Below are 21,773 nucleotides of genomic sequence, written 5' to 3' on the forward strand. Positions count from 1 at the left end.
CCAACAGAAGTGAAATCACATTCTCTAAGATGAACATGCACCCCCACAACCCACCCCCACCCCAATCTCCGTCCTTTGTAGAAGTGACTGTAGATTTAGATGGACCGTCAACCAAGGCTAGATGTCAGGAACGAATGGGTCTTCTCCCTTCAACATGAGAAACGGACACCAGCTGAAATAAGAGCTCCTCTGTCACAGTAGTTTCAAGATGCACAAATAAGGGAGTGATAAAGGGACCATTTTGTGTCTTGTGCTTTATACACAGCAGAGCTATTGCTGAGTCATATGAGGTTTCTATTCCAAGTTGTTTTAGGTAGCACCGTAATGCTTTCCACAAGGACAGTATTTGTTTACGTGACCACTCATAGCACATAAACCTTCCAGTCTCTGAAGCCTGTGCATTTCTTGTTCTCTGTTTTTTAATTGGGCTATTGCTGTGGTGCATCATCATTGTTTGGATGTGCATTTCCCAGATAGCTAGTCATTGCCAGCATTTTTTCATGTGTTTGTTAGTCTCTTGAGTGTCATTTTTTTGTTAACTGTTCATGTCTTTTGCCCACTGTTAAAATGGTTCATTTAAAAAAATCATTTTAGTGGCACTTAACACATCACACAATTCAATAGGTCAATCATATCACAAAGAGTTGTACAATCATTACAATTAATTTCAGAACATTTTTTTCTCCCCATTATTTTTTTTTTCCGGGTCCTTGTCCCGGCGCTTGAGGATAGAACCGGCGGATGGGCAGCCGCCGGCACCGAAGACATGACGCTGAGGGGACCGAGTCCGCTCCCTCTGCCTCCGTACATAACGGGGATTCTCCCCATTATTAAATCACCTTGAAAATGAGTTGTGTAGTCACCTTCAGTTCTAGTACTCCCACCCCTCCCACCGGCACTGTTTACTCCAGAAAGCCCCTCGCCCTCCCCATCTCTCTGCCCCCCATACACCCCCTACAAACCCTTGCATCCATTATTATAGCTATGCATCCACTCCTTCTGTGATTCACAAACTGGCAACCCCAACAGAAATAATAAAGAACAAAAACAAAATGCACGGTAATGTTAAAATAATCGTCTTCTTTGTATAAAGTAAAAATGAGTGTGAAAAAGGGATGATCATCAATATGTAAAAAGTCAAGGAAGAAATTTTGATCATGGAACAACTTAGAGATACTTGCACCTAGAGCAAATTCAGGTTGGGTCTAGAGGGAGGTCAACTGACCAAGTGTGAAGTTTGAACCACTAGAATCCAGGATTACAATGATCTATGTTTGATAGTCTGGCTGTTCCAGACTTTTGCCTGTGGCTAGACCAGATCTGCCATCAGCTGAATCTGACTAGGTACTCTTCAGATGGGTTTGGGGGTTCCACAGTTCTTCAAAGCCTCCTACAAATTGGGTGTTCACAAGTTTAGCTCTTATACTTTTCCCTTCGTCATATTTGAATTTTATTATTATCATCTTGGATCACACAAGCTGGTGTGCTTCTTCTGTGTGGACTTAGTTGACTCCTCACTTAGATGACTGCTTGTTTGAGTTCAAGCCTATAAGACGCAGACACTATTCCAATTGAAAGCCGGGCACCATCTGCTTTCTCCAGCACACTTCACTGTAGCACTCTTTCCTTCAGTGATCATTTCATGTTGGTGAGTATTGAACAGGACCATGTTATCAGAACTAACTGTTCTTGGATTGGGACTAGAGTTCAGTGGGGCCTAGAATCCATCTACTTGCTCGGGGTTATGCATAACTTAGGTTTACTGCGTTGGTTGTATTAGAATACTTCAATACCCCATAAGACCAGCAACAAGTTAACTAGCAGACAACAAAAGACAAACAAACAACCAAAAATAAACAAATAAAGGCAAAAAAATCCCATAGGAATGGTAAAATAAAACCTTGTCAAGCATCACCTTGGGGTTCAAGGGGCACTTCTTGAATTATCAGTTTTCCCAATGACACGACACTGGAGACGGTAGGTATGAGGTGTCTATGTGAATACAGCTCCACCATGAACCACAACCCATAAGTTGTTGCTACACACAGCTTGATCTCTCATTAGACTGCACTCTGTTTACCCGAAGCATGGGGGTTTGGTGCCAAGGGGAAACTAGATCAATTCTTCCAAGTTCAAATCCCAGTTCAACAGATCAAAACCTGTCATGTCACTGCAAGGAGGGCATTGAGATACTAACTATATGGTTATTCTTGCTCCCTTTCCATTGGACATTCACCAAACCAGGGGTTCCCCCCAAGGTCCAACGACTGCCAATTCCATAGGTCCAGGGCGGCCACGCTCTGTTTCCTTTCCTATCTAAGTGCCCCAGTTTTCCATCTGAGGGTTTAGGTGGCTTTAAGACAGGGCTCAGTTCATTCTATTGTGACTCTATTTCAAGTCTTTCTGGTATAGCCCCTGGGTTATGCCATGCTGCCCAAGTTCATGGCATGTTTCACTGATGATTGGGTAGAAGCATATTCATAGTGTCTACTCAAGAACCTAACATCTGGACCATTGCCCCTCCAGGTTCTCTACAATCCTGTTTTAGCATCTCTTCCTGATGTGCAGCCAGCCACTTTCCCCCAAATCACCCACCCTACTCACCAACTGAAATAGCGTCTCCCACCGAAATTGTGGATATTCCTCCTCCCTGATCTTGGCTTGATTTCTGTCAAAGTTCTCATTCTATTCCTGTGGGTGATCCATTGTTTTGACTCAGACTTGCCTTAATGTGTTGCTTCTAGTGGATGGTCTCCTCTTATCTCCCCCTTCTTGAAGGAGTGTGAGGTCTCCACCTTCAAGATGGCTCTAGTGAGGTGCAAAATAGGGAGGTGGTGTATGGTTCATGGCCAGCAGGTATCCTTCTCCCCTTGGGTTCAGGAAAATTGGTCTCTAAGATTTGTTCAATTGGTGTTTCTCCTTATAGTAGTGGACTCAAACAATTCTTGTCCTTTTGTGATTGACTTCACTCACCATAATGGCCCTCCCCTGTCATGTGGTGGTTCATGCTTTCATCACTGGTTTTTAAGGATGCGTAGTATTTCACAGTGTACATTGTACCATGGTTTATTTATCTGTTCTCCCACTGTTGGGCATTTGACTGCTTTCAGTTTCTTGCTATTTTGAACTGTGCTGCTATGAACATGGGAGAGCATATATCCACTTGTATTGTGTTTCTTATTTCCTCAGTAAATAGGCCAAATAGTGGTATAGCTGGATCATATGGGATTCCAATTCCCAGTTGCTTTAAGTATAACCGTATCATTTTCCATCGTGGCTGTATGTACTTACAAGTGTACCAACAGTATACATTTTCCAGTCTCTCCCCATTTTCTCTAGCATTTGTAGCTTTCTGTTTTTTTATTTGGGCTAGCATTGTGGGTGTAAAGGAGTATGTCATTAAGGTTTTAATTTCCATCTCCCTGATGGGTAGTGATTGTAACCATTTTTTCATGCTTGTTAGCCATTTGTACTTCATTTTTGTGAACTGTCTGTTCATATCTTTTTCCCATTTTTAACTGGATCTCTTGTTACTTTTTTATTGAGCTGTTGTAGAGTTCTGTATATTTCAGTAATGAGCCCTTTGTCTGATTTGTTGTTGGTAATTCCCTACTCCTCCCCAATCTGTGGGCTCTCATTTCACCCTCCTGATGAGGTCCTTTGATACGCATAAGTGATATCATTTCAGCATGTCCCAGTCATCTACCTTGTCTTCTGTTATGTGTGTTTCTTCCATTATACTTGGTAGTCTACGTATGCCCTGCAATAGGGCCCTTAAGTTTGTTTTAGGATTCTCACGGATGATCCTGGTACCTTTGAGGTTTACATTTAGGTCTTTAATCCATCTTGAGTTCATGTTTTTGTTCATGGGGAAAGGTGTAGATCTTGTTTCATTCTTCTACACATGGAGATCCAGTTTGTCCAACGCCGTTTGTTGAAGAGGCTGCCTTTCTCCCACTGGATCTTTCTAGGTGCTTCCTCAAAGATGAGGTGGCTGTAGGCGGATGCATTAATGTTTGGGTTTTCTGTTATGACCCATTGTTCTGTGGGTCTCTTGTTGTACCAATCACAGGTTGTTTGGAGTACAGTGGCTGCATTGTAGGCTTTTAGTTCAGGCACTGCTGGGCCTCCTACTTGGTTCTTCTTTTAAAGAAATTATTTGCTTATTCTGAGTCTTTTGCCTGCTCATATGAAATTGGTAACTAGTTTTTCCATTTATTTAAATATTTTATTTGGGATTTGAATTGGTATTGCATTGTGTCTATAGATTATATTAGGTAGTGTCATTTTCACAATATTAAGTTGGCCTATTCATGAACATAGGATATTATTCCATCTGCGTAGGTCTGTTTTCGTTCCTTGTAGTTCTGTTCTGTAGTTCTCTTTGTATACTTCATTTGTTTCGTTAGTTAAGTGTATTCCTAAGTATTTCATCTTTTGTGTGGTCATTGTTCTTAAAGTCCTTTTTGTAGCTCTCTTCACTGGCACACAGGAATCCAATTGACTTCTGGCTCTTGATTTTGTATCCTGCTACCTTGCTGAATTCCTCGATTGTTTTCAGCATGCTTTTTGGGGAGATTTGTGGGTTTTCTACATATAGGATCATGCCGTCTGTAAATAACAAGAGTTTCACTTCTTCTTTGCCCTTTTGTATTCCCTTGAATTCTTTTTGTTTTCTGACAGCTCTAGCTAACATTTCCGGCTTGGTGTTGAAATAGTGTAGTGATAGGGTAATCCTAGCCTGGTCCCTGTTGTCAGTGGGAATATGTCTAGCTTTCCTCCATTGTTTTCTCATATATGGCTTTTCTTATGTTGAGGAATTTTCTTTCTATTTTCTTGAGTGTTTTGAACAGAAATGGATATTGGATATTGTTGAATGTCTTTTCCCTATCTGTTGATATGATCATGTGGTTTTTATTTCTTGTCTGATTTATGTGGTGGGTCACATTTATTGTTTTGGAATAGTGAATCATCCCTGCCAATGTGGGATGAATCCATTTGGCCGTTGCAAATTATTTTCGGACATGCTGCTGAATTCTCTTGGTCAGGATTTTGTTGAGAATTTTAGCATCTATGTTCATTAGGGATAATCATGTATAATTTTCCATCTTGGTGGGGTCTTTGCCTGGTTTGAGTATCAGTGTTGTGTTGGATTCATAGGATGAGTTTGGGAGTTTGTTGTCTGGAAGTGTTTGTGTAGTATTGGTGTCAGATCTTCTTTGTATATTTTGTAGAAGTCTGTGAAATTGTCTGCTCCTTGATGGGTAGTTTCTTAATGAAGTGCTCTATTTCTTCTTTTAATATGGATGTATTGAGTTTTTCAACATCTGTCTGCATTAATTTGAGTTTGTGGTGTGTTTCTAGGTATCTCTCCATTTTTTCTAGATTGTCGAATTTGAGTACAGCTTTTCATCATAGCGTGTTATTATTCTTTTGATTTCATTTGAATCTGTTGTTGTGTCACTGCTTACATCTCTGATTCCGGGTATTTTTATTTTTTATTTATTCCCCTTTTGTTAAGTTTGTCAGTTGGCATTTTGTTAATCCCTTCAAGGATCGGTCTTCTTGTCCTATTCGTTTGTTCCTTTATCATTTCTGCTTTGATCCTTAGGATTTCTTTCCTTCGTTTATTGGAGGGATTGTGATGTCTTTGTTCCAGTTCTTGGAGGTGCTGTATTAGGGTCTTGGCTTTAGACTTCTCCTCTTTTTTCATGTGCGTGTGTTGATGACTATAAATAGCCTCTGATTAATACTTTCGCTGTGTCCCAAAGGGGTGATGTGTTGTGTTATCATTCTTGTTTGTCTCAAGGAATATTTTAATTTCCTCCTTTATGTATTTTATTACCCAGTTATTTTTGAGAATTATGTTGTCCAATCCCCATTTGTTTGTCTTTGTGCTTGTTTTATTGTTTATTTCTAATTTTGTGTCTTTATGGTCTGAGAAGATTGATTGTCGAGTCTCAATCATTCTTAATTTGTTAAGGTCTGACTTTTCGCCTACTATATGATCTATTCTTGACAATGTTCCATGTATATTAGAGAAGAATGTGTTGTTTTCTTGGATGACACGTTCTGTATATATATGCAATATCGTTTTTATTAGTTGTGCTATTGAGCTTTTTTGTGTCTTTGTTGAGTTTTTCTTGACTTTCTGTTTCTCATTGAGAGTGGTATATTAAAGTACCATGTTATTATTGTTGATGTGTCTATTTCTAGGCATAATAAACTTAATAATGTTTATTATAGTTATGGGTTCCTGAGCTTTTGTTCCCTTTATCACGATGTAGTGTCTGTTCTTATCTATTATGTTGTTTTCCTTGAAGGCTACCTTCTCAGAGATTAATATTAGCATCCCTGCTCTTTTTTGGTTGATGTTTGCTTGGTATGATTTTTTCCAGCTTCTGATTTTTAATCCGTTCATATCTTTGTTTGTGGAGTGTGTTTCTTATATGCAGCAAATTGATGGGTTTGGTTATCCATTCTGCTACTCTCTGTCTCTTTAATGGTGCATTTAGTGCATTAACATTCAGTGAAATTATTGATGTACATGTATGTGCTACTGTCCTTTTGCTTTTTATATGTGTGGTGTGGTTGGTATGTGTGTTCTGTTTAGTTTCTTTGTTCTTCTTGTGTCATCTCTTTCTATTGGGTGTTGTTCTGTGTGTGTTGGCTTTGTGAGGACTTTTCTTATATGTTGCTTTCAGGTTTGGGTATTATTGCTGTTGGCTTTTTGGCCACAGTACTTCATTGAGTATTTTTTGTAGCGATGGTCTTATTTCTGTGAATTCTTTTAGTTTCTCTTTTTCTAGGAATACTTTTATTTCACCATCATATTTGATTGAAAATTTTGCTCAATACAGAATTCTAGGTTGATCTTTTTTTTTTCCTTCTAGTACTCTGTATATGTCACGCCATTGTCTTCTTGCCTGCATGTTTTTCTGATGAGAAATCTGAGGTTATTCTAATTGCTGGCCTTTTGTTGTTGTTCTTTTTTTTTCCCCCCTGGCTACTCTTAAAATTCTTTTCCATGTCATTGATGTTACACACCTTGACTACAACTACAATAGCCTGGGGGTGGAGGTTTCCTTTGGGAATGTTTCCTGACTGGTATTCTTTTGGCTTCCTTACTAATTATGTTTCCCGCCTGTAAACATTGAGGAAAGTTTTCTTGCAGGAACTCAGAGTATTCTTGAGTTTTTCTTGGTCTCTTTTGCATTCTTTGTTATTCGTTCTTCTTTTAGGCTGGAATCTATAGATTTGACTTCCAGCTCACTAATTCAGGTTCCATCTCTTCAATTCTGCTTCTCTGTCCTTTCATCACCCTGGGTTTTTCCTTTATAGTGTTTTTTAATTCTGCTACTCTAGTGTTTGATTTTTGTGTTTCTGTTTGGATTTTCTCTAGTGAGTTCACTAGCTTATCTATTATCTCACTTTTTCTCTCAGACTCTGCCTTCAGTTCTTGTGTGAGTGAAATCATCATTATTTTACATTCTTTTTCCAGTAAATCCATAGGTCGTTCAATTGCAAGCATTACATTGAAGTCTGGTTGGTATTTGGTTACTTGTTTCTGTTCCATTTTTTTGTGTGTGCACTGATATTTTCAGTTGTTTCCTTGATATCTTGGAGTTGCGATGAGGGATGTTAGCTAGGTGGTGGTATGTAGGATTGATTAACTCTGTTAGGTGGTTCAGTAGAGGGGTGACGGAAAGTGTGTGTTTGGTATCTTGGGGAGAGTGTTAGATTAGATATTAGGAGAGTGATCTGAAATGGGGGAGGAAATGTTACTGGAGGGAGAGACAAAAAAAAGTAGGGTTTTAAAAATGGGAGGGATTGGCTGGTTTTATTTGGTAGGTTAAAGGAAGGGAGATTAGGTTCCCAAAACGCCTGATTTGTAATGATGGAAGAATGGGTACTAGTATTTTATATTAAAAATGTTTTTTTTAATTATAGTAATTGTGTCAGTCTTTGGTTTCATGAGGATGTGAAGGTAAGACAGGTTTGATGAGAACAAAAGTGAAACTAAAAGGTAGGTTAATAGCGCTATGGAGTAAAACTTTAGATATTTAGATTAAAGAAAGGAAATTAAAGGAAAAGACAAGAAACAAAAATTTTCAGAATAGTAAAAGGAAAAATAATACTAGAGTAACATGCAAGGGAGCTGTGAATGAATGTTTGGTTGGGTTCTAAGATTTGTCTAATAGATTCATCTTTGTTGTGGGTGCTAACTTCTGGGTAGGGGGTGTGTTAGGGGACTAGAAAATGAACAAATTAAATTGGAAGGACAAACGTAAAGTAATATATATATATATATATATATATATATATATATATATATATCCCCTATTCCTACATATACCTACAAAATGGGAAGTTATGATTAACGATGACTTATAAGAGTCTGTGGTATCCCTGCTATTGGGGAGCCCTGGCTGTGGGGTATCCACTTGGGGTATTCTAGTCTGGGCAGAGAGCCAAAACAATTGATATTTGTATTCATCCTGGTCCAGATATGGTCACTTAAATTATGACCCCGTTGCTCCCCCGCACCTCCTTACAGCTTGCTCCCAGATTCACAGATGTGGGGCTCTGCCTTCAGGCTGCCAGAGGCTGGGGAGATGACCAAGGGGATTCCAATTGTCCACCTTTCCTGCTCTTTAATGTTCGCGAATTTGTGCTTACTTATCTTTATGTTGAATAGCCTGTGGTCTGGTTCCTTTGGGCTACCCAGTTGCTATCTTGCCAAGATCCCTCCAACATTTAACTCCATTTCTAGAAACTTCTCCAGCAAAGTGGCTGCTGCTCCAACAGCCACTGGAAATGCCCAGGTGAGCAATAAACCCAGCAACAGAATGCCTGGCCACCCTCCTCTTCGGCTGCCACCCATCTTTTCTCCTCGCATGCCAGCCCTCTCAGATCATTTGTTTTTTACTCATTTTGGAATTCTACATATTTTAGTACTTAGTCCCTTATCTATTGTGTCATTACTAATCAATTTTTCCAAGACCGTGGATTCTCTAATGAGGTGTATTGTGTCGTTTTTACTGGGTCCCAGTCATCTACTTTGTCTTCTCCTGCTTGTGCTTGCTTGATTATATTTACTAGTCTATATGCCCAGCATTAAGGCCCTTAAGTTTGTACTATTTTGTCATTAATGATCCTTGTAGTGCTGGTATTTAGATTTAGGTCTCTGATCCATCTTGATTTTATTTTTGTGCATGGGGAAATGAAGGTATCCTGTTTTAATCTTCTTTAGATGGATATCCAATTTTGCTAGCACTGTTTTTTGAAGATACTGTTTCCTTTCCATTTAACATTTTTTGGCCCGTCACTGAAGATCAGGTGCATATAGGTGAATGAATTTATTTCTGAGTTTTCACCCTGTTCCATTGGTTTAAGTATCTGCCATTGTACCAGTATCAGGCCATTTTGACTGTTGTAACTATGTAATACGTCTTGAGGTTGGGTAATGCAAGGACTCCTACTTTGTTCTTCTTTTTACTTATCTTAGGTCTCTTTCTTCTCCATATTAAATTGGTCATTAAATTTACCATTTCTTTTAAGAATAAAATTGCAATTTGGGTCAAAATTGCATTGTATTTATAGATTGCTTCATGTAGTATTGACGTTTTCATAATATTAAGTGTTTCTATCCAGAATGGAATAGTCTTCCATTTGTGTAGGTCTCTTTTGGTTTCTTGTAGTCAGATTCTCCAGTTATCTTTGAACAGGTCCTTTGGGTCTGTGTATAGGCTTATTTCTAAGTATTTTGCTTATTTATTTTATTTCCATGGCCACTGTAAATCGTATTGTTTCCTTGATGTCTTTTTCAGAGCTCTCTTCACTGGTATAAAGGAATACAATTGATTTGGGCTTGTTAATCTTATAGCCTGTTATTTTACCAAAACCTTCAATTGCTTCCATCAATCATTTTGTGGAGTCTTTGGGGTTTTCTATAAATAAAATCATATCACCTGAAAGTAGATTTTCCCTTCTTAATTGCCCAATTTTTGTTCATTGATTTCTTTTTGTTCTCTAATGGTTCTGGCTAAAACTTCCAGCATGATGTTGAGTAAGAGTGGTGATAGGAGACATCCCTGTTAAGCAAGACTTTGGCTGTTGGTTTTTCATATATGTACTTTATTATGTTTAGGGATTTCTCTTCTATTCCTATTTCATTGAGTGTTTTTATGAGAAATTGATGTTACATATTTCCAAATGCCTTTTCTGTGTCAATTGATATGGTCACGTGGTTCGTATTCTTTGTTTTCTTTATGTAGTGATATGTAATTTCCCCTAGCATGTAACCATTTTTACATCCCTGGTATGAAGCTCATTTGAGCAACGTGCACTCTTTTTTGATGTTGTTCAATTCTCTTAGCCAGAATTCTGATGCTAGTTGTTACATTAATATTCATGAGGGACATTGATCTGCAATTTCATGTCTTTGGGGAGCCTTTGCATGGTTTTGGTGTCAGACTTATACTTGCTTTACAGACTAAATTTAGGAGTTTGGTGTCCCTTTCTATATTCTGGAATAGTCCGTGTAGAGTTTGTGACAATTCTTTACTGAGTGCTTGGTAGACTTCCCCAGTGAAGCCATCTGGTTTTATTTGTTTTCTTAGTAGGAAATTTCTAGATGGCCTTCTCTATTTCTTCTTGTAATGAGTCTGTTGAGATTTTCTACACCAGTACCTGGGTAGACGATGCATTTCTAGGTATTTTCACATTTAGGTTAGGTTACCAACTTGTTGGGGAACAGTCATGCTAGTGCACTATCCTTTTTAAAATTTCCTGTGCATGTATTGTAATGTTGCTCCTTACCCATTCCAAATATTTGCACCTTCTCTTTCTTTTCCATTGTTAAATTTGATAATAGTTTGTTAATTTGACTAATCCTTTCAAAGAAACAACTTCTAGTCTTGATCTCCCCCCACCCCCATGTGTTTTTGTTTCCCAATGCATTCATTTCTGTTCTAATCTTTTATTACCTTTATCCTGACAATTGAGAGTATATTTTGCTGCTATTGTTCTGTGTTGGTGATGTTTTGTTCAGGTGTTGATTTTGAATTTATCTTCTTTTATCAAGTGTGCATTGATTGCTATAAACTGCCCTCTGGTAACTGCTTTTGCTGTGACTTGAAGGTTTGGGTGAGCTGTGCTATCATTCTCATTTCTTTCAATAAACTTGTTAATTCCCTGTCTTACTTAATCCACTCATTTGTAAGTAATATATCTTTTGGCCTCCGTGCATTTGGCTTTCTGATTATTTATTTATTTATCTTAATTTGGTGATTTCTAGTGTTATAACACTATAGTCTGAGAAATGAATTGTAGTATCTTAATGTTTTTGATTGTTTTAGGTTTTGCTTTTGGGCAGAAACAATAAAGGCACGTGATCTAGATGATGTGCTGTGTGCACTAGAGAAGAATGAATGCCGGGGTATTGTCAGGAGGAGTATTTGTACATGTACAGAAGTTTGAGCTGGTTTATTGTGTTGTTTAGCTCTTCTATTTCTTTATTAAATTTATTTCACCATTACCTGTTTTTCCTTGATAGTGGAGTGTCAAAGTTTCCTACTATTATATTTGAACTGTCTGTTTCTTTCTTCAACTCTGTAAGAGTTTGATATATATTGAGGGTCTTTTATTGGGGCATATATATTTCTTATGATTATGTCTTTTTGTTTTCATCATCAGATACTGTCTAGCCTCTCATCTCTCATTATATTTTTTGTGTTGAAATCTGTCCATCAGAGATAAATATTGTCTCTCTTGCTTTTTGAGTGCTTGATGATTGGCTTGGAAAATGTCTTTGTCATCCTTTGAATTTTGGTCTAAATTCATCTTTGAGCTGAGGGTGTGTCTTCTGTAGGCAGCATATATATATATACATATTATTTGCTAATCCAATCTGCTACTATCTTTTAATTGGTGCATTTTATCCATTGTCATTCAGCATCATTATTGTTCTATGCCAGTTTGTTGCTGTCATATTGCTGTGTGTGTTTCTTTTGTTTCTGTTTTGTGTGGTTTTTTGATATCTTTGTTCCTCCTCTATTTCTGTGTTTGTTTGGGGGCTGGTTTCATTGAATTTTTAAGTGAAGATGTTCTCTCTTTGCTCTCAAGTTTGTCTGCTGTTGTCGATTGACTATCCGTAGGGATCCATTAATAATTTTTGTAATACTTATCTTGATTATATAAATTCCTTAAATTTTTCTTTACCTAAAATAACTTTATCTGCTGTATATAAAATTACAATTAAGGCTCCCCTCCCCTTTCATTCTTAATTTGATATGTATCACTCCATTGTCCTCCCTTGCACAGTTTTTTTCTGATAAGTACAAGCTTATATTTATCATTGGTTTTCATTGTAGGCAACTGATCTTTTCTCTCTCGCTGAATTCAAGATTCTCCCTTTTTCCTTGAGATTTGAGAGTTTGGCTATGAAATTCTGAGACAGTTTTCTTTTAGGATCTCTCCTGTTTGCTACATGAGCAGTTATTTTCTCCTACTTTTGTTGATATTGGGAACATTTTCTTCCATGGTTTCTTATATTATTTTTTTCTGTAGGGTATACTTTTGTGGTGGTTCCTTCTTGCTCCAGGATCCTGATGAAATACAAGTTGTTTCTCTGTATAGTATCCCACTCTCTCGAGCCTTTTTCAGAATCCATTGCTCTTTCTGTTGGCTGTTTCTCACTTTGGTTGTAGTCTGAGTAATTTTCTTTGAACTCACCGATTTGGTTGACCCTTTCTTCTTCTCTATGGTGCAGGTCTTTTCTAATTCTGTTGTCTAATTGTTTACCTTCTGGTATTCCTTTTGGTGTTGACTTCCTAGTTTTATAGCTTTTCTCCATTGTTCTCCTGAGATTTCTTCACATTTCCTGAAGGCATGTAAACACCACTTTTCTGAATTGTAATTCTGGTAATTCAAGGGCCTCTTTCTTAGAGTACTCCATTGTGTTTGGCTGATTTTTATTCTCTGTGTGTATGTGTGTTTTCCACTCTTCTTTTTGATTTGGGGTACATTGTAGTTTACCGCTATTTCCACAGAATTATGGCACAGCAGTTAATGCTATGTGGGCTTCTGGGTGTGTTGTTTAGTTAACTCTATGAAGTGATGAGAGAGAGGTCTAATAGGAGCTAAGGAATGTATGATGGGAAAATAGAGAAAAAGGAGTGAAGTGAATAAGTGGGAAAGGTGGGAGGGAAGAAGAGATAAAATACAAGGAATAATAATGGGCCATCTGAATGAACCAAGAAGTTTATAAAAATAATGGGAAATGCATTTTAAAGAGGTAGCAAGAACTAGTAGGTAATGTGGAAATATATTTCACAAGGAAAAGGAGAGAGCAGAAAAATGTCATAGGTAGGGCAGAATAAAAGTGTAAGCAAGTAGCCTATATATTGTAGGAATATTGGATATGCACTTGGTTGCTAACTGCTGCGAACGGTACCAGCAGCTCCATGGAAGAAAATGTGGCTTTCTCTTTCCATAAATAGTTACATCCTCACCACAGAGGTAGTTGTACTCTTTCCTATAGGGTCAGTATCTGTCAGAATTGACTTGATGGCAGTGAGCTTTCTTGTTTATGTGGTGGTTATATAAGGGGGGTTGTATAAGGGGGTGGGTATGTTTAGAAGAAGAAGTAGAATGAAAGATGATTCAAAAGAACAAAAGCAAAGGAAGGAGAGACGTGCGATCATTTATTGTGCCAGCCTGGCCAATAAACACAAGTGGGGTTAATTGAAGGGCAGAGAGATAAATGGCTCGGTGAGCCTCGCCTTGCTTGCATCTCTCTCTTTAATCACATGACCAGCGTGCGGCTGCCTTGCTTGTGGTGTGCCTCAATTTACAGTCTACACTACCTGTGGGATGCCAAGCCTGTGGACTGTGTTGCTGTAAGTTGAGGCCCCTTTAAACCCATGCAATTGGAATGTACATCTCCAGAGCTGAGGACCGACAGTTGATGACTGTTGGTGACCTGCCTTGCTGTTTGCTGCCTGGGTATATATATATATAGCCCAGCTCTCTCTAAAGATGAGGAACTGGTGGCCCTCAAGGCTTAAAGGACTGCCAGTGTCTCACAACCCTCTCAGGGGAGTGAGTTGCACTGACCCATTTGTACTGCTTTATAATTTAACTGTTCATTTCTTGTATTATCTATTTATCTATCTGTATATAATTTAATGGTTCATGTCTTGTGTTATATATCTATCTTTATAAATATATATAGAAAATTACTGTCAATCTGGTTTTATCTCTCTAGAGAACCCTGTCTAACACAAGAAGAGAGAAGGCAAAAAATGACAAGGGTAAGCAGAGATAGAAGAAGGAAAAAGTGTAAAGAGACAGAGGAGAGAAGAGAAGGAAAAAGAAAAAAGAGAGGGCATCACTTGAGTCCGGGGCTCGGTCGCTATGGCAGTGTGTCTGTAGGTGGTTCTGTGCCCTTAGTGCAGATGCAGAAGCAAGGGAAAAAGCTTTGGTGTTAAGAAAAATCCTTGTGTTTTTTTGGTTTGTTTTGTTCTGACTTACAATGGTGTTTATAGGAATGCAGTGCCTTCAGGGACCCACGGCCCCAAGGGAAGAGGACAGAGCCTATTCTAAAATGAAAAAAGAAAAGAAATAAAAACAGAGATACAAGATTCAAAACCAAATCCATGTAACATTATGGGAATTCCTGAAGCTGTGGCGCTGCTGCTGTGTGCACATATCTAGCTTGTGGGAAAGCTTTAGTGGGTGCATTGAGTGGGCATTAGAGAAGAAAGCGGAGCAATAGGGGGAAGCTGCTGCTTGGAGCTATCACTCGCAGTGGGTAGTGAGGATGTCTGCACCAAGCTGTCCACACTGTCTGCTACCCATGCAGGGCCCCTAGAGGCTCGTGTGATAAGACCTTGGGCTGGATGGGTGGAAGCAGGTGTAGGGAAGAATCCGTCCGTTCAGGGAAGGGTCTACCATGGTCAATGGTGAAAGGGAATCGACAACAGCAGATTAGCAGTAACATTGCTAACTTCCAGTCGTAAGAAACATTGGTGTACTTAGCTTTTACGTTATTTTCTGGCTTCGAAAGAGTTTAGAAGTTCCCCCTTAGTGGAATTCCTCTGTTGTTGAGTTCTTCCTGCACAGCCATATTCCCCCTGACTCTACCTTTCTCTTTTTGACAAAAACAAATATTACCCAAAGAGACACAGAGGGGAGTGAAAAGAGGTACTTTTTAAATTATATTGTAATGGAAGAGCAAAACTTTGTTCAAACAGATAGAACTAGAAAAAGCACAAAAGTAGGGTTCTAATTCACACGCACACAGGTTTATTATAAACAACATGTGTTTAAACATATTTCTGCAATCAGTGGCTAGCCGCTGCTAAGTTCTGTCAGTAATATACTTGTCTTCGTATTATTAGGGTGTCTATCAATAAGAGTCCAATGAAGCCTCTATTTCTCAGAGAAGCTACTAGACAAATACAATATAGAGAACTCAGCTCAAAAGGTTATGAGAACTCTTTTAGAGGATCCTGAAGCGGAATTTTGGTAGATTTTATACTGACATAGGCTAATCATTGGGCTTTGCTACGTGAAAGTTTTAAGAAAGTTTCAGATTCTATTGAAACATCATTCCAGAATAGTTGCAGGGATATGATAATGCAGCAGGTAATTTTTTTGGAGAATAGCAAGAATGGTCTTTGGGAATTTTGGGGGGAAACCTAACTTTATTCACTACATAGTTCTAATCTTGCTTCTTTCTGTTCCCAATATTTTAAGTATATTGAAAATGAATGTTATTTGTGTCCCTCAAGGGTACCCACGTTGTTGTTTTAATGAGGTATAAATGGAAAAGTGAAAAATTGAGAGAAATGGAAACAACACCCTCAGAAGTGTAGAGGAAATGTCAAAAATAGCATTACATTTCTATATTTTTATGAAAATTTCTATGATTTGTAAAAATAATGACTTTTCTATTTAGTCCACCATCATTGTATTATTGAAAAATAAAATCCAACATATTTAGAATATTGTTTGGGAACTAGAACATAATTAGAAACAAAAATTCCCCAAATAGCATAGACAAATCAAGTTAGGGTCATATCAGTTCAGCCAAGCAAAACATTTTCGTTTAGCAGAGGAATATGCTTTATTAATTCCTAAGATCACAGTACTTAGTACAGTGCATACAACATAGTTGAGGCTCATAAATATTAATTAAATTAACTTGAATTCTTTGAGTTGAAGTGTTTAGGGGAAATCAGAGAGATGTAGTCAGAGATCACAAAAGCCCTTTTCACTTGGCTCATGATATCAGTAAGTTTGTGATAATTATTTATCTTCCAGAATGGAAAATTTGAAATATCATCATGCATGAAAGATAAGAAGAACAGTGCAGACTAAGTTATGGTTTATCACAATGTTGGGAGGGAAATGGGAATAACATACAGAGCATGATTACTTCCTGTTTTAACCAGGAGTGCCCTTGTGGAAATGAATCCATAATTAGTTCACTAATTTTATTAATAATGGTTAAATGTATTATTGGAATAAAATGATGGATTTGATACAATCAAATGCATTTTTATCTATGTGTAGACCTAGAAACAAGGTTCTAGCTATGCTTAGCAATACAATGAGTTTCCTTACACATATTGCTCATATTTCCGGTCAGCACTTAGTAGGTACATTCCAGTGGGCTACAGCAATACCATACGGTTCTGTGTTGTGTTGCGTACACCTTAAATTTATTTGTGATGATCAAGCATTTAAAAGACTATGGTGGGAAATGTTCTCAACTGGGTCCTAAAGTGTAGGAATGAAGAATTAGAGCATCAACTTCCCAGCCTGTTTGATGAGCCGTGGCTAGAAAGTCAGACCTGAAATGTAAGTACCTTGCTCAGGAGCAAGATGGGCAGTGAGGACAGTATATTCCAACAAAAAACAAAAAGAATGCAGACAGAGAATCACCCATTCACTGAAGGTAAGAGGAAAACACTGAAACACCACGATAATCATAGAAGAGAGTGCCCAGCTATGCCTGGGCTCTGGGTAATGGAGTCCCTGTTAATGATTAAGTAGGAGGATGTCATGACCTCTGTGACCCCAAGGATCGCTTAAATCCCAGAATAAAACAGTTGTCAGGTGACTGACTGGCTGTAATGATCACTGAAGGTAAAACCTGCTTGTTGACAGCTTTCTACTTTTTCTTGAGAAATTATTTTAGCTCCGCTGGGACAACTGTACAGGGCTTTTGATAAAAATATTAAAATTCTATTTAGATGTACAATGTTTTAATGCAAATTTTAACCATAAAACCAAATGCTCCATTCAGTTAAATTAATAGAATTACAAAAAGATGTAATGATAGCAATTAAGTCTTGAAAATGCAAATTTTATAGTCAAGGACAATTACCTCATTTATAGTATATTGGAATGGTGCCAGACGAAGGTAATTTAGATCCCCCCAGCTCACAGTTACATCATGATGGATATCTTCATTTCATTAGTACAACAAAGATGGGTTACAAGTTAGACAATACAGGAAGGGGGTGGGGGGGGGAAGAGATCTAAGGAACATTTGACCTTTATAGGATAACTCGAACCAGAATTCATTCAGTAATTTATCAAGTATTTAATGAGTACCAATTACCTAAAATATTAGTGATCTATTTTTGTACCTTAGAAAAAACTTTCCCTTTATACTCAACATTCACACAATATTGATGTATAGGGAGACCAGATATTTTAAAAGTAGGGTGTTTGGGTTTTATTTATTTATCTGGGTGTTGTGTGCTCGTGTATATGTTCTTGGCTGTGTTTTACTTTTTCTTTTACTTTTTTTGGTGCTGATAGTAAATCTTTGTGTCCTATGCAGGTTACCTGATTTTATATTGATTGGAATATCCTTTCTCCCTGCAAAAGATCAATACTTTATTTTGTCTTAATTATGTTCTATAATTAGCCTTAAAGCTATAATAGTTTTAGTAGATAAAATATATATTTTTGGCATTTTAATATTTTGCTATGCTAACATAAGAATTACCACCTTGGTTGGCTTGTATTCATTTACCCAGCATCAAAAACTTTATGCTTTTCAGAAATAAAACACTAAGAAAAATATTTTACTAAGCAAATGTAGAATTTTCAAACACCCCATATCATATTGTTTGCTAATGCTTATATTCATAAAAATGCATTTGGATTATAATCTCTTCCACCCTGAAGAGGGCACTAAATCACACCTCTACAGACACAAATATAAACTCTATTCACTGGTCTTAATTTTTTTCCCCCTTGTCTCATTCTCTCTGGAGAGATACTACTAAGGAAGGCTACTATGAGTCAGGCTATTAGAGTCCATGACAATGGACCGTACTTGTAAAAGGGCAGGCAAATATGAGGAGAGGTGATTTTTCCATGTCACCTAATTTCTGAACAAGGGATAACAAATCTGTTCAAGGTGACAGAGAAGGATCATAGTGAGTATTAGGTGGTTTTAGAGATATTGTTCAAGAACAAACCTGTTCCTATTACTTCCTAGGTATGTAGTACTGAGTTTAATTATTTAACCTTTCTGTGACTCAGTTTTTTCATCTGTAATGTGGGGCCAATAATAGTCCCTGTGTAATAATGTTGTGAGTTTTTAAAAACCAAAATGCTTATCAAAGATTTAGATCAAACACCTATTACAGTAAACACCTATTAAGTATTAACTTTTATTGGTACATAACACATAATGTGTATATATATATATGCTGTTATAAAACAGATATATGTTTTATATATGTATACATAAACATCAACAACAATATCCAATAACTACTTGCTCTCCCACCTGTAGGATTTCTTTCTGAACTCCAGCGACTCAAATGGGCAAGGCTTTACAAAGACAGAGACAGATTCAATTCCTTTACAAACAACAAGTGCTGCCTAAAGTACTTTAAAAGTAGTTGATATAGTTAAAGTTTTTTTCTGCCAAGCTGGCTGATAAACACATGTGGGGTTAATTGAAGGGTGGAGAGGTAAATGGCTTGGTGAGCCTCGCCTTGCAGGTCTCTTGCTTTCTGATAATCGGAGAAGTGTGCAGCTTCCTTAGCCAGTTCCCTGCTTTAGCTGGAAAGGCTCACATCTTGCAAGACATCCCTGAGAAGAAGCCACATGGACCTGCCTCGATGAAGCCCTGGGTACTGGAACAGCTGTGTGGAGACCCTGGCCAGTGCTGAGATGTTTGCATGTTCACTGACTCCGATTTTCTCCTGCAGTTGGCATCAGTGCGTGTGTCTTGTGAGATGGAGGAGGACTTTATGGATTGGTGTTGGACCTGTGGGTTAATGGGTTAATGTTGGACTTGTGGGCTTGGGTTGTTTGGGTTGGGTTGTTGGGATGTTTTCTTGATGCGCACTTAACCTTTATATAAAACTATCTCTGATACATGAATGAGTTTCTGTGGATTTGTTTCGCTAAAGTACCCAGACCAACACAGTCGTTTTTGTCTTTGAAAAGAACCCTGGAAGTACAATAGGCAAAGTGTTGGGCTGAAAACCAAGGTTGGCAGTTTAAATATATCACCTTCTCGGAGAGAGAAAGAAGTATCCGCTCATATAAAAGTTGATAGTCTTGGAAAATCCAGGAAGCAGTTCTCCTCTGTCTTATAAGATCACTCTTCAAATCAACTCAGTAGCAGTGAGTGTGGTTTTGCTTTTATATGTTCTTGATATAACAGATATTAAGAACAAAGCAAATCTCTTAAAATTTAGCGCAATCTAACTCGAGAGCTCCATTTCCTTGATTAGTCTTAGGCAATACACCACAAACCAAAGCATCTCGAGTTCATCGTAATAAAACGCCATAGGACCACATACTAAAAATGAAGACAAAAAATATCCAGGATAAAAATCAAAATTGTCCTAGATCTATAAGAAGAATTTTTGTTCATTTATGTAGCTTGATTTTTACAAATAGCATACTTATAAGCGTCATCAGATTATTTTCCCTTAGTATTTCCTAGTAGCAAAGAGAACGATGACACTTTTGGAGCTTAACTTTTGTTTTTAAAGTTGATGTTAAAGTAACTTTATTTTGTTGATTCCTTTAGAGACACAACCCTCCCCACCCTCAACACACACACAAAATAAATATCCATATGGCAGGGAGTGGGGGTGCTAACACTCTACCTATTTATATACTTATACATATTGAGGTAAATGCACCTATATTAGGCCAAGTTATCCAGGAAAAAAAAATCCAGTGACACTCATCTTTATAAAAGAAAGATTTTTATATCAAGAAGGGAATATATATGAAGAAGGCATCCCAGCTCAGTCCCACTCAAGCCCAATAATATTCCATAAATGTCTCTCCATAATCATGTAGCCACATGCAATAACACAGAATGTGTGCCAATGGGAGCAGAGTTGTATGAATCCAAGTTGGTGGAAACATAGCAGGGTGTTGGCAGTTTTCAAAGAGAGAGAGAGAGAGAGAATCCTAGTTTCTTTGGGTAGTGAGAAGGCCACATCCCCAAGGAGGTATGGTCAAACTGTGACCTAATTGACAGGTTGGATTCCACTCCTACACGTACACATATTTTCAAGTTGAAATAAAGCCATCTAACTACCACAGTACCAAACACTGCTCATTGTGGAGTCCATTTCGACTCATGGCAACCTCACAGGTGCAGAAGACAACTGTGTCCTAGAATATTCAAGGTTGTGAACTTTCAGATGCAGATTGGCACACCCATCTTCTGAGGTGTCTCTGGGAATGCGCCAACCACCATTCTTTCAGCTGGTCGTGTGCTTAACCATGCGTGATCCCCTGGGACTCCTGAAATACAAACATTGATGGTGAATCCCCAAACCGTGCTTTATTCCCCCCTTGAAGAAACAATGTAAGAACCTATGTGTTTTTACTGCGTATGTGTCCAAAAATAATTTTAATCAGTTGCCCTTAATAAGGAATTGATCAAGGAAGGCGTCTGCTGATTTCAGTCGAAACTATTGTCTTTGACAGCCTGACTTGGCCCCCAAGCCCAGCCAGGCTATAATCAACTGGAGATCCTTTGTCTAGATTACATTTCTAAAGATGCCAGAATTTTAGCCATCTTATATAAGTATTTTTAATATATCTGTGCTAGTGCATAAAACTACTTGGTGATAATTCATGACCTAATGAGCGATCTAATATATTAACTGGCTAAATAGTTCAGTCTACGCATTGAATTAGGAGCCCATGTGGCACTGTATGGTAAAAATCTGTGATTCAAACCCATCTTCTGCTCTGGGAAAGAAAGTTGAGGCTGTCTGCTCCTACAAAGATTTACGAAGTCTTGTAAATCGGTAGAAGGTCAGGTCACTATGTCTGACCTCACTTAGTGTTGGTGGGAATAGTAAATAGGAGAATTAGTATTTTAGTGGTATTATTCTTACATGAAATCCAGGTTTAATTCTAGTCAGTGCAACTCAGGGTAGCCATCACCGATCTATAAATAGAGACCTCTGTGTTTCTATGGTGCTGAATTGTTTTTTTTTTTAAGTCTTCCAAATTTAGATGGACTAGAAAGCAAAATATGCTTCTGAAAATTAGCCAATAAAAACCATATGGATCACAACTTCCCTGTCGCATTAGTTGTGGGGTCACCATGAGTCCAGGGAGGAGTTCAAAGCAGCAAACAATAACAATGACCTGTTTATCAGCTGACATTCATGTAGTGTGCCCCATAGATGAACTGACATACACCCATCTTTGGTGTTCACCTCACAACAGAGAAACAAGATGAAAGAAGGTGT

General features: G+C 37.9%; 1 non-coding gene across 1 annotated transcript; it reads right to left on the reverse strand.

Moving 5' to 3' along the window:
* Positions 1-708: 708 nt before the first annotated feature.
* Positions 709-852, reverse strand: LOC142454017 (small nucleolar RNA SNORA57). Its single transcript, XR_012785556.1, has one exon. It is a non-coding gene; the product is annotated as a small nucleolar RNA SNORA57 (small nucleolar RNA).
* Between the last annotated feature and the right edge of the window lie 20,921 nt (positions 853-21,773).

This window comes from Tenrec ecaudatus, chromosome 7, assembly GCF_050624435.1.
Source record: "Tenrec ecaudatus isolate mTenEca1 chromosome 7, mTenEca1.hap1, whole genome shotgun sequence".
Taxonomy (NCBI): domain Eukaryota; kingdom Metazoa; phylum Chordata; class Mammalia; order Afrosoricida; family Tenrecidae; genus Tenrec; species Tenrec ecaudatus.